The 14,582-nt window shown below is 37.5% G+C and overlaps 1 long non-coding RNA gene across 1 annotated transcript; it reads left to right on the forward strand.

The window, feature by feature from the left end:
* Positions 1 to 2,053: 2,053 nt before the first annotated feature.
* Positions 2,054 to 6,208, forward strand: LOC114137565 (uncharacterized). Its single transcript, XR_003594018.1, has 2 exons — positions 2,054 to 4,840; positions 4,873 to 6,208. It is a non-coding gene; the product is annotated as an uncharacterized LOC114137565 (long non-coding RNA).
* The last annotated feature ends 8,374 nt before the right edge of the window (positions 6,209 to 14,582 follow it).

The raw sequence follows: 14,582 nt of genomic DNA on the forward strand, positions 1-14,582 counted from the left end.
CAAAGTATTTTCATAAATTATGGAGACAAATGATCATAAGATGTGTTTTTTATTATGACTTTGGTTCTGATACCCGTTTGGACCAGCTGATCTTTGACCTCTGATCAAACTGAAATGTCTTAAAGCAGATGGTATCTAGCAGTATTTACTAGAATCTAATTTCCGTTATGACAGAGTGCTAGGGCCATATTGTTTACACACGAGAATAGCTTCAAAATAATATGAGAGAAAAGTTGTTGAGAAAATAATTGTCGAAATAATAGGGGAACGAAGTCTTAAAAAAAACTAATAAAAACGAGCAAACACACTGTAATTAAAGTTATCTACATTAGACAAAAAGTAAACGAAATAAAACTAAACTGTATGAAAAACCCAGAACTTTTTCAACCCAGATTTTGGGGGCGTGGCCAGCAGCAACTCATTTGGATTTAAAGTGACAGAACCGTAAAACAACTCAAAATACGCAGAACTGATCAGACTAAGGTCATTATCTATGAATGATTTTGTGCTAAAAATGTAGTAACCATATTTTCTATATCCTGTCCCAACCTATTAGAGGACGGATAATAGGTCACCTTTAAAGTTTCGCTTCATGCTGGTCATTTCTTTCCCGTTTTAACATTTCCTCAAACTGGAGTAAAACTCACCAATCCTAGCTTCTTCTCTTATTGTCTCGTTTTGTTAAGTGAACCGACTTTCATCGGCGTCTATGAGAGCAACGTTGGGTTCGTCTGAGCGGCGGCGAGTGTGAGGCGTTTCTCTGGGCGCTATCAGCAGCATCTGCGCTAATCCACTGCTGGACGGCGATGGCAGCGAGCGATAGGCCGGATGTCTCCTTACCGCCAACATGTGTTCCCCTTTCAGCTTCCACAACCACCTAATGGGATTGTTACTGTTGTTTTTTATAAACCTTCCCAAACACAACAAACACTTTTGCTAGAAGTGGTTCGACTTGTGCCCAAGGAATTTGTCGCAGGATTTCACAACAAATCGTCTGGGGTCAAAGGTTAAGACTGGCCTCCAGGAACGGACTGCAGAAAAGTGGATTTTCCAGCTTGAAAGCAGAATCATCTCTGCCCCCGGCCTTACGCTGCGTTCAAAGAGATTAATAACAAGATGCTATTGATACGCAGCTGAAGGCTTTAAACTCGCTAATAAAAGCTTCAGTACATTAAAAACATGCAACTCTGGGATTTATTGGAAAAACTGCATCAGCAGGTCATGTACATGTAATAAAATAGAGATGTTGAGGTGAGGATGTAACTGTCAATATAATAATTCTGGGTTATAGTTTAATTTTGTTTTGACCTTTTGTCTAATTTACTTATTTTTAATTAGTTTTTACTGGGGGTTTGGTAGTTATTATTAGTTAAATATTGTTTAGTTTTAAATGGTTAAAGCAGTTTGGTTTTAAAGATATATTTTTAAAAATATATGTTTTTTTAATTGATTCATTTATTCTTGAACAACCGTCTGACTCTTCTGTTTTCCCCCAACTTTTGCCGTCGCCATTTTGCGGACTAAACGCCGCGGGGGGTTTGTAGAGTGTCGTAACTTTCTGACAGCTGAAGTAAACTGCTTGTGTAGCAAAAAGGACAAATTTCACATCAGTTCAAACGGCTAATAAGTAGATTCAGAAAAAACAAAAACAAAGAATATATCTTTAATTTTAGTACGTTTTAGTTACTTTTATAAGTGCACAATATTTATTTCAGTTAATGAAAATGTTTTCTCTGTTTCAGTTTTCTTTATTTTGTTAGTTTTAGTTAACTATGATGACTGTGGTGAAAATGGCTGCAAACAGATGCACAATTATACAACTGCACATCTTTGAAAAGCAGAAGTGGAGCCTCCTGCACAACCAACAAGAAAGCAGCAAACAGTTTCTGAATGGTAAGAAACAACAAAACACTTGTCTTTTCCAGCAGCCATTGTACAGCAGTAAAACCAGCTGACCAAACGTGCTGTAATGGCTGGAGCTCTGCTGGAGTTGCTAGGTAACGGGTGGAACTCTGCTGGGGTTGCTAGGTAACAGGTGGAACTCTGCTGGAGTTGCTAGGTAACGGGCGGAACTCTGCTGGGGTTGCTAGGTAACGGGCAGTGCCTGCTGATTTGTGATTTACATGCCTGTGAACTATTATTCACAAAATACCTACAAAAATAGTAAATGAACTGAACTTGTATAGCTCTTCACTCTGGAGACACTTTCACCCACAAAACGCAGATCAGTTTGCAACTTGGGGAGAGAATAAAAAATTTAATTACTGCACTGCAAAAACACAAAATTTTACCAAGTAATTTTGTTCTAGTTTCTGGAGAAAATATCTTAATACATTAGAAACAAGACAAAATAACTCTACAACAACTTTGTAGCAAGATATTGGAGGTTCATCTATCCATCGATCCATTTTCTAACACCTTTCTCCCCGGGGGGTCGGGAGGTGAGCTGGTGCCTATCTCGTCTACAGAAGAAGCGGTTTGCAGAAACGTGTCGCTATCCGTTTCGTTAAGTTTATTTGTGTTGAACATTTCAGTACTAAGGCGGTTCAAAGCGCTTTAAGGCATAAAAACGTTGTTCAGGTGACAGAAGGCCGACTTTGTAATTGTCTTTATGTGACTCTAAAGGTTCCTGAAGCAGAAGTAAGTGGATTTTTAAATTTTTAACAAGAATGTTAATAGTTGTGAAGGCCACTGTAAGCTGACAACACCGTGAATATATGATTGAGGTTTTTCACCTTTTTCTAAACATCAAGACTATTGCTGGACAATTTAAACATAGGAAAATTGCTGTGAAGAAAGAATGTTTTATGCTTTTTATTTGAAGATTATACTTGAAGCGTTGATTTGAAGAGGTTGAGGGGCAAAACGTACGTAGTTCAGAGGGTTTTACAGCGAGCAGATCCGTCTGTGAGGCGTTTTGTCATCAATTCTTGTCACGTCTCCAGTTGCTTTAATGTGTTTTCTTTATGTGTTCTGTTTGTCAACTCGAGGCCACTTTCTTCCCGCATATGAGACGATCTGCTGCGTATTATCGCCTCCTTGCTCTGCGAGTATCTCGCTGCGGGAGCGACAGGCAGAGTGGATGTTGACATATTCCTCGGCTGATTTAATGACCTGTTTAATTCTGGCACGTCTGCAGCCCCCTCAGATGTTTAGCAGTTTTAATTAGCCTAATCGTCGCTCTTGAAAAAGGCCACAGGGTTGTTTAATGGGTCATGTTTGTCAAGATGCACAGAATTATAACACAAAAGACATGCCATTTATTCAGCGCTACAGTCTTCCAGTCATTATGGGTGTCACAATTGATAATTAGAGGAAGAATTGATTCATCTGAAAGCTAAATTGAACCTCTGCGGTGTGAGGAAATTAGTTTGACAGTGTTTGGATGAGTGTTGTTTACGAGAGCAGAAAACCACCAGTAAACTCGTCGCTCCGTTTCGGGACGAGAGATTCGCACGAGAGGGAATTAGGTCAGTTATAAATTAATAAAAACTTTTATAACGCACTACTTAATGTAGGTTTTCAAAACTGCTTGGAAAGCATCAATGTTATCACGCAGAATAACGCAAAAGAACAAAATAATTTAAATGAACTTTCAATTAATTTTGGCTTCCTTTGCTATCAGGGAATAAAAACATTCCCACACATAAATATGCTGAGCATGCACTCATTTCATATTCATCTTCATTCTACAAAGCACACATGGCCATTTCATCCGAATGAATTATTAACAGAGTTAATGAATATTTCAGTTTTCTTTATGGAGCCGTTTAACAGTCCCGGCAGAGGTAATGGCGCTTTAAGAGAACCTGAGGAGAACGGAGAGAAACGGAAGAAAACGTCGTTTAGTTGACCAATCATCGGGTTATGCAAAGATAAAACAATGACTTCATCAAACTTCATCTCCACAAATTAGAGCAAAAACTCGCCGGCTTTTCTGTCTGAAACGACAAACAGAGAATAATCTACAGCGCAGGTGTCCAAAGTGTGGCCTGGGGGCCATTTCTGGCCCTTGGAACAATTTTCAGTGGCCCCTCAACTGCAATTCAAGATTGGTACAAATTTGACCCTCCAATGAGAATTTAAATTACAAATTTAATTAAAAAATTCATAACAGTGTTTTCTTCTGATTTTAATTGTATGCTAAGTATAAAATTAAACTGACTCAATTCTTTTATCAAACTTGGTTAATAGGTTTGTTGTCACTGGGAACAGATTAAAAAAAAGTTCAGAACAAATAAACTGAAATTTCTTTTCCAAAAAGTTAGAAAATTGCCTTTTAATAAGACAAAAATATTGCATATAAAATTTTTTCATGAACTGCAGAAGAGGAACGGAGCCAGAGGGAAAAATATAATAATTATGACATTTGATCTAATTTAATTAAATTAAAGTTTGGTATTTTCCTGATCTCACCTGACCGGAAGATTGAAGCCTAACCGAAATGTTTTCCACTTGTGGACAGTTTGCTGTGCAGATTGTCTCTCATGCTGATCGCAGGCGCTGCCATGTTGGAGGTTTTATGTTTGTGAACATTAATGTTTGTGAACGTTAACGTTAATGTTTGTGAACGTTAATGTTTGTGAACATTAATGTTTGTGAACGTTAAGGCTGCCATGTTGGAGGTTTTGTGAACATTAATGTTTGTGAACGTTAACGTTAATGTTTGTGAACGTTAATGTTTGTGAACGTTAACGTTTGTGAACGTTAACGTTGCCATGTTGGAGGTTTTGTGAACGTTAATGTTTGTGAACGTTAATGTTTGTGAACGTTAATGTTTGTGAACGTTAACGTTGCCATGTTGGAGGTTTTGTGAACGTTAATGTTTGTGAACGTTAATGTTTGTGAATGTTAATGTTTGTGAACGTTAAGGCTGCCATGTTGGAGGTTTTGTGAACACTAATGTTTGTGAACGTTAATGTTTGTGAACGTTAATGTTTGTGAACGTTAATGTTTGTGAACGTTAATGTTTGTGAACGTTAAGGCTGCCATGTTGGAGGTTTTGTGAACACTAATGTTTGTGAACGTTAATGTTTGTGAACGTTAATGTTTGTGAACGTTAATGTTTGTGAACGTTAAGGCTGCCATGTTGGAGGTTTTGTGAACACTAATGTTTGTGAACGTTAATGTTTGTGAACGTTAAGGCTGCCATGTTGGAGGTTTTGTGAACACTAATGTTTGTGAATGTTAATGTTTGTGAACGTTAAGGCTGCCATGTTGGAGGTTTTGTGAACACTAATGTTTGTGAACGTTAATGTTTGTGAACGTTAATGTTTGTGAACGTTAATGTTTGTGAACGTTAAGGCTGCCATGTTGGAGGTTTTGTGAACACTAATGTTTGTGAATGTTAATGTTTGTGAACGTTAAGGCTGCCATGTTGGAGGTTTTGTGAACACTAATGTTTGTGAACGTTAATGTTTGTGAACGTTAAGGCTGCCATGTTGGAGGTTTTGTCTGAAAGTTCAGGCAGGCCTGATGAGCAGGGAGCCAATTTGTGTCTAAACCCCAAGGAACTCTGAACTCTCCCAGCTAATTCCCACCATTCCAGCTCCTCCAGACCTCAGCTCCACACAAACAATAGTGACACTTTGTTAAAAAAAAATAGAAAGACTTTAACATCTCTGCCAAGCATAATTCATTCATTTAGCATTTGAATGACAATAGACCACTTAGCGGAGCTTAAATTATTTCCGTGCTCTATCTGCTACTTGACTGCCTTTGTGTTGTAACTGCGGACGATCATTAACGCCATGAGGTGATGTGGAGCGCCTTTATCTCCGGCTCGGCCCTCAGAGTTAACTTCAGGCACGAACTGCACGGCCGCTGCGGAAACTTCTTTTCTCCTCCTGTTCTTGGATAAATCTGAGTCGTGTCTTGCAAGATTTAGGTGCAGCAGAAAGAGACAGAAATTAAAGTTAAAGCCTACAGACGTGTTCCATGTGATTGTTTATATCTGGAAATGTCACGCATGCGCACAAACCTGGAGCAGAAAAAGCAGCGCTTTTTGTTGCAGCAGCGCTACAACAATCCAGTTAACTAAGGAAAAACTTGGAGATGAAGCCATTACTGATTTAGTGCAGTGAGCTGCAGCAAAGGGAAAAATAACGCAGAAAACAACTCAAAACCAATCGTATTCTTCTTTTCCCCCCCAAACACGTTGCCATAGCAACTGACAACAATGCCACTTTATGTTTCAGGGTTCAACACCGAAAGACATGGAAACATTTCCCACACAAAGAGCAGAACATTCAGTCATTTACAGTTTTATGTTTCCAGGCTTAATGTTTATTTTGTGGTTATTATTATGTGATCGCTGTAGTAAATTAGCTACCGTTGCTATTAGCTAAGCTAGCATAGCAGTGGCTGATTTGCTAATTTAAACACCTGCTCTGTCGATGAGTTGCTATGAGTTAGGTCGCCTTTTCTTATTTTTGAACTGAACCGAAATAGACCAAATTTGATGCAGCATCTACATGTTAAGGTTGTCAAACTCATGCTAGCATAGTTAAACTACTCCTATTTTTTTTCTTAATTAAACTTTTTCCTTACCTTTTTATTGTGTTGTAGTAGTGTTGACTATTAGTAGCGAAGCACTGCGTAACTTTTTGTTTTATATATCAGACGTACATTGTAAGATTTAGTGCTTTATGTTGACAATAGCTAAAAGTTAGCAGCTTTTTCCCTCCAGCAGCAAGACCTTGCTAGCCTAAAGATTAGGATTAGCTAGGCTAGCTTGCTAAGTAAATATTTAAATTCCAAGCTAAATATTAAGATCTGAGCTAAATATTTAGTTTGTAAAATACATGTTTAATTTTGAAAATGAATATTTACTTTGGAACTAAGTATTTAGATTACAAACTAAATTTAATTTGGAACTAAATACTTCATTTTTAAGCTAAATATTTAGTTTGTGAATTAAATATTTATTTTTGAACCTATATTTATAAATGTATGGATAACATGAAGAAAATATGATGATGAAAACTTGTTTACTAATTGTTTACTGTGTAACTTTACAAACAGAACCCCATACCAGTGAAATCTGCATGTTCAATAAGTCCAGTTTAAAACCATTAAACCATTAACACTTTGGAATGCAATCATTCCAAAGTGTAAAGAAACTAAAGAATAACCAAACTGAAGAATAAAAATATGTTTCCTTTGAGGAATAAAATGTTTTCAGGTGAGTAATAAAAGACCTACGCAGATGTTCTCACCATTACCTGAACCCACAGTAAGCGTCCTGCTCCAGACCCGGCGCTGAGCGGCCTGTCGCTCCGGCGTTGCTCTCTGTTCACTGATAACCACCATAATGAGATTTAGCCATTAAGGAAGAAAAGAATGAAGAAGAGCCCAGCCATCTGTACGGCTCACCATGGCAAAGGGCTGAATGCTATCAAGGCAGAATTAAATCTTTGAATTAGACCCTCTTTGTGCCAGTGAATACCTCACGACATATTAATTTAAAGTACCCTCAATTTAATCATACATTTTTCTCTAAAGTCCGCCGCGTCTGTTGGGCCAAAAAAAAAAAAAGAAACAACTGTTTATGTAAATAAGAGCGTGCATGTTTACTTGATGGGAGAAAGCAAAGGCCCTGAGCAGAGCGGAGCTTAGCGCGGCCCTGCCAAAGGGACCGCTCACCATCAACTTCAGTCTTATTAAACTGATTACCAACTCCAGCTAATTAATCAGAGACAGCGCCCTTTCTTGTTATGTGGGGAGGGAGCGCTGCGCTCCCATCTGCTCCCCCCTCTTCCTCCCTTTTGCTTTTTCCCGCTTTGATTGAAGTAGGGGAATTGGTAATTTTCATGCATCATCTGGGCCGGCAGGATGGGAGGACAAGTAGTAATTACGTTAAACAAACAAAACCAAGATTGCTTGAGAAGCTACCTCTTTATTTAAGCTGCAGGAATCAGAAAGCAGGTTGACAGCAAAACGGTTTCAAAACCGCCTGTTTGGTTCGCAAACGTCACGAAGTTCAACATGGATGAGGGAAGCCAGAGAAAGACTTAATATCCAGGATAATGATTCAGAAAATAATCGATTATAGACAGAATCAAATTTCCCAGTCCTGGGAATCAGTTCAAAATGCTCAAAAATCTCTATAAAAATAGTTTAAGTTGTAAGTATATTTAAGAAAAAGCTAAGCTAACCTAATACTGGTAATTTAAATTACAAAATTTGATTTATGAACCTGTTTTTGTTTAATATAAACTGATGCAATATCGAACCTCTACAGAGATGTTATGTGTTATTGCTTACGTTTGGAAATTTTGAGCATGTGCACAACACTGGATGGCAAAAATCCGATTCTTGTTGACGTGGTAGAACAACTACGTTAGCAAACCTGGAGATGAAGGTATTATCAATTTAGTGCAGTGCGCCACAGCAAAGGGAAAAACAACGCAGAAAAACTCGACTGCCTTTTTTGCATTTTTTAACCAAATCAACAAATTCTGCAGCTCATCTGCATGTTAAGATTGTCAAAGTCAAGCTAGCATAGCTGACCTATCTCCCTCTCTTTATTTTCTAATTAAAACATTTTCCGGATCTTGTTATCTAGTTGTAGTGTTAACAATTAGTAGCAAAGCCCTGCATCCCTTTTTCTTTAAAATCAGGCTTACAGTTAAGATTTAGCACGTTATGTTGACAACTTGACAGCTAAAACCAATGCTAGTCATCGTCAGCGAGCAGCAGGGAGATGGGGGAATCTAACGTGTGTCACGTCATGTTGCAACAACTAAGGACAACCAAAAATATATTGAATTGCCCAAGTCTATAAATACAGTCAACGATGTATGAGGTTTGGACTGGAGGTTTTTATGGAGTTGTTTGTTTTTTATGTTGTTTTTTTGCCTTAAAACTGTCAGTCAGATCTGGCAACCCTGACCCAAACCCTCCCATTTCTATCTGTTACGCCAAAATACGAAGGAGCCGCATCATGTTGTCGTCAGGAGAGGCTTGATCAGAGAAGACCTTTGTCCTGTTTGAGGACCGTCGCTGGTAAAACGGGGACATACTGGCTTTGTCTTGTTAGCTGGTAGTAAACACAGAGCCTCAAACAGACCTTAATTAGACGTTCATTAAGTCAGTCCATGCATGTAGAGAGCCAAGGTGTTTAGTTCCTGCTCCGCACTAAGCCTTTCTCCCTGAGTACTAAACCGCGCCTCCAGTTAGTTTCTTCCTCAGTCTTTGCTGCTCAACACATTTTACAGGATTGTTTGTTAGTTTTTTCCACTGCTGCTTATTTTATTACATTTACTAACTGAGTAGAGCTGCATGAAGCTTGTAATTGTTCTGATCTTTGCTTCTGTCCACTAGTTTTGAGATACTATATAAAACATCACATTTGTTGCGTTTCTATTGACTATATAATTTTACAATTTACCATTTTGACAGTAAATTTGCTCAGTGACAACACGCCCATTTAGAAGAAACTTGTTTTTGTTAAAAGGTTTTAGATGAGGTTGTTTTTTAGCCATATTGAAATTGGTTTGCCCGACAAAACTGCAAAGGAAACACAACAACAACTGAATGTTACTACAGGCGAAAATGACGAAGAAGACAACAGGAAGTAGTTGGAGGATGATGATTTTTTTTACTTATCATGTGTACAAACCTATTTATGTGTGATTTTAATTGCTCGTCTTATTTAATAGAAACACTGCGATTGTAAGTTAAGTTTTTTTGTTTTTTGTTACAGAATTTGAATCAGGTGACGCTAAAATTGTGTCACTTGAAGATTTCAGTTTTTTTTATCATAAATTCAAAATGTATTATGTTTTTGTACAACTTTGGGTTAATTACAGCTTGAGTGTGTTTTTCTTTCAGAAAATCACCTGTTTTAGGTCTTTAATTAATCAATTACTGAATTAGTTGGCAATTATTTCAGTAATCGATTTATCATGATTAATCGATTCAGCCATATTTGGACGTTTCTGGTGGAAAAAGTGAAATATTTAATCCAGACTGGTGGATTTGGAGTTGTAGCTCAGCTTCCTGCTGTTCAGTCTGACTGTTGCGTCTTTTGTTTTAGCCTCTCTAATACAGACGTCTTTTTTTCCTCCCTCTCCAATCTCACCAGATGCCAAATGTAACTGCTGCCCTATTGCTCCTAATTACTGCGTGATTAAAGAGTGAAATATGGGATTCTACCAGCAATTTGTTTTTTTCTTTCTTTCTTTCCAAGGAGTCAGAAATTAATCCCCTTTGGATCTCACAGAATCATTTAAGGATTCTCCTTGTTCTGTTTATCAAATAAACCAAGTAATTAGAGACTTTAGATAAGTCGGCTGAATTGATGCCCGCCCAGTGTCTTCCCCAGCTAGTGTTGCTCTGCTAATGTGCCGCATTATACTTGTCCAATAACAATGCCCTTTGTGTTTGCGAGGCGGGTAATTACGCCGGGGAGCCTCCTTGACCTTGGTAAGCGCATCTATCTCACTGCTGGATCAGCGAACGCCGTTTCTTAACCTACAGAGATCCATCACAGGGGGTTTACCCGCCTTCCCTTTCAGTAACTCACTGCTTTACTGGGAATGCATGACTGTGCAGCATGCAACAGTGCAGCTATGAAACGGCGTAATCCTCCGCTCACTTATTGTAGTTCCACTGCATTCTTATATTTTATGACTTTGTATGGAGACTCAAAGGGGGAATCTTATCTCACTGCTTTATTTTTTATACCAGTTTCTTTTTTTCAAACGAAATTCAAATTTAACCAAAACAAATTCTGCAGGTCAATAAATCATCCCAGAAGTTATAACAATGAATGATAATATTGTTGTTTTGAGACCATTTTTGAGCAATATAATGGTAATGCATTCTCAAAAATCAATACATTTTAGGTTCTAATGAACATTTAACACGTTAAATACACAAAATAAGTCTCATTTAAACCAAACAACAGAAGCAACACATAAAAAAGAGACCAAAACACCAGAATGAACTTTTATCATCCAGTTTTCAGTAGAAAGAGAGAAACAATAAATTATGCAAATAGAGATTATTGATGTCTTTTTAATTTATCATGCAATTATTATTATTATTTGGTATTATCGTTGTTTATTTTTTATTTTTTTAATTCTCAATTTAATGCATATAAAACAAACATTACAGACTAACAAAAAGAGATCTTGATCTATAAAATAAATAACATGATAAAGAACAAATAACAGCAACAAAAATTTAATAAACAACCAAAAAAAAGACCAAACAAGGAGGCATTAAAATAAACACATTCAGGACAAAACACATAACCAAACAGCGTCAAAACAAAAATAATGAAATTGTTTAACATATGTGGGTGAAGATATTCAGTTTTTCTTTTAATCTTGGCAGTTATTTTCTGATTTGCTTTATTATTTTTGCTAATATTGTTTGGCTAACTAACCTATAGAGTCACAGATATTTTGGGTAGAAGTGGCAAAGAGAGGGAGACAACAAAAATAAAAAATGTATATGCCAGAACGAAGAATAACTAACTAACTAAATAAAGGATAACTACAGAACAGCTTCTGAGATCTTACTGTTTGTTTCTAAACATGATATCATTTGATTAATAGATTTATTGGGACAGGCCTCGCCGCTCCACGTTGAAACACGAAGCGGCTTCGCTCTGCCCCCGCCGCCCTCTGCAACTGAACATTTCTGCTGTTGCATCAGAGTTTCCCACACTGCACCTGCAGCAAGCGTCCGGTCCGAGACCTTAAACGGGCGCTTTGAAGCCGAGCGGGATCCGGCGGTTTAACTGACTCCATCTTGTCCAGATGAAAGCGGGGAGAGCGTCAGGTTTTCACAAACACAGATCAGGCACGTGCGTGACGTCTTCGGGGCTCTTCGCAACACTTTGGGTTTTATTCTCAGTTCTTGCTGTGTGGGTAATGGGGCCCGGAACCTGAAGGGGTCCCAAATCCAACAACACAAAGAAATAAAGAAGATCTTTAATGTTTTTCACAAATGTTCCTGAGACATTATTGGCAAAAACGTAAACAAAAGGAACCAGTGGTAAGTTCTTCATGTTTTAAAAGACAATAATCTCATTTATTTTACTCTATTTGTCATTAAAGCTGCAGTATGTAACTTTTATTAAAAATATATATTTGTTTTACGTAATTGTTCAAATTATTTTCATGTCATGACAGCATAACATAACACGGATAAAATGTGAAAAAAATTAACTACAAAGTGCAGAAAAACAACACTCAGTCAGAAACAGCCAATCAGAGACAGGAGGAGGTTCTTAGCGCTGTCAATCACTCTCATTCTCACCACTTCCCACTTCAGTCTCTGCTATGCTACAGCTAGTTCACCACTACATAGTCTGTAAGGCTAAGGCTAGTTAGCTTTGGCATTTGTGTCAGTGGATGAATGGCAGATAAACAGTTTTCCCGTAACGGTAAGTTGTTGCTCCGCCATTAGCACATTTAGCAGTGCATTCACGAGATTGATTGACATTGCTAAGACACTCCTCTTACCTCTGATTGACTAATTTAAATTAATAATATCTACATCTCCAGGTTTCATTTAGGTAACAGGATTGTTGTGCACAGCACGTAACAGACCAGCGTTGTGCGCAACATTTCTGTGTAGCGTGCCAGAGGTCCACTAAACGTTACAACACCTTAAAGGAAGAATAATAGGAAGGTCACCTATAAGGTGGTGAAGTAATCTGCGACAGCTGTGAAAAATTCAAACAAATTTGCCAAAGTTGTAAACATTTTCACTCTTGCATCAGTATTTGCTTTTTCTGCTGTTCTTTTCCGCGTTCCTCCTTCCTGTTTTCTCTAATCAGATCAGGAGTTATGGTATGGATTATGTGATGAAGGGCCTTTGCAGTCCTGACCGCCATCACTGTTTCTCCTCATCATTTTCAAAGTTTTGCGTTTCATACCTCGCTGCCCGTCTCTCCGCCTTGCTTTACCTTACACCGCAGCAGGAAGAGAGGGAGACAAACAGTGTTAATCTCTTGTTTGTTGGCAGTCCATTACAAAGGAGTAAAGCAGTTTTTTCTTCTGCAGCACTGCAAACACTCAAAATTCAGCATTGTCCATTACCTCTTAAACACAGCTGATAACAGGCATCATTAATTAAACCGTGGGAGTAAGTGGGGTTACATAAATTGAAATTAATAATCGGACCTAAACAGAAATAGAATGAGCGTTTCCCAATTTTTCCTCACAAACTCCCAAAACGTAGATTAGAAGAGGTTTGGCTCCTTGCTTCCCTTGTGAGGTTTCCACCAATCCAAGGGAAAGGTTTAGTCATGGAGCGCTCCTTTAATTTGTTTGCCACATTTTGTACGTGTTCTCAGAAAAAAAAAAAGATCAAGTAGGCATTTAATTACTTTAAGAAAATGAATCACTTCCCTTTGCTGCTGCCACGTTTGCTGCACATAAGCTGTAAGAGAAAACGGAAAAACTCACCCAATGTCTTGGGACTTCAGGTTGAAGTTTATGTAGCAAAAAATAAATAAACAGAGACGTATTTCTGACTGAAACTTTATAAGAAAATCCAACAGATATGCAGAATATACAGATTATCCCAGTAAATCAGAATATCATTAACAGTTTATTTTAATAATTCATATTAGGAAGAAAACATTTGTTTGTTGTAACACCAATAAAAGCTATATTTTTAATACATGAATTTAATATTCGGATCTAAAAAATCATGGGAAAGACTTTTTGTCGCTAGCTGCGTTTCCGTTGACCATGTAAGTCCAAAATTTCAATTCAAATTCAACTCAGAAATACTTTCTTGATCCCAAAGGGAAATTAAATAAAATGTAATTCACCTTGTTGCTATAGTTACGCATCATAGCAAAATATGAAAAGTATTTTTAAAAATCTGTCCAACTACAGAGCATCCAAGACAAGAAGAAACTGTTATCCAAGAAAAGCGATTTTAGAAAAAAACTCCGTAAAGCAAATCAAAAACTCTAAATTAGCAAAATCATCTCACTACCTGTGTTTTCATTACCCATGAAAAATATGCAATTTGAAATTATAAAAATAAATTTGCTTAATGGAAACACCCAATTTCAAAAAAGCACTTCTTTTTTTTAGTGAAAAGTTTTGGCACTGGATGAGGTGTTTTTGTTGTGTGTGTGTGTGTGTGTGTGTGTGTGGGTGTGTGTGCATGTGTGTGTGTGTGTGTGTGTGTTTTTTTTAAAGTGCGTTTGAAAGAGGTGCAGAGAAGCAAAGGGAAGCAAGACCTGGAGGTTCATGCAGAAGGAGTGAGAGCATAAACTGAAATGAAGTGAAAAACTTATTTATTTTGAGGAAGTAAGTGTCAGAGAAAAAATAAAGAACAAAAAACTCATATCAAAAATTAAAAAAAAATCTACAGTGGATATTAATGTATAAAAATACCATAGTCATTAAAACTATCAGAAAAAATAAATCACTTTGCGTAATTCATATTGATTTTTGCTTTGATTTGAATTAAAATGATTAAACTTCACTAACGTCATGTCTGATTACAGCAGGTAGAAATCAGAGCTAGCATGTTGTGTTTTGTGCTGACATTGTGTGTCGCTCTCAGTGGATTTCCGTTCGCCTGAGTGGAGATGCCGCCGC

This window comes from Xiphophorus couchianus, chromosome 22 (genome assembly GCF_001444195.1).
Source record: "Xiphophorus couchianus chromosome 22, X_couchianus-1.0, whole genome shotgun sequence".
Classification (NCBI taxonomy): domain Eukaryota; kingdom Metazoa; phylum Chordata; class Actinopteri; order Cyprinodontiformes; family Poeciliidae; genus Xiphophorus; species Xiphophorus couchianus.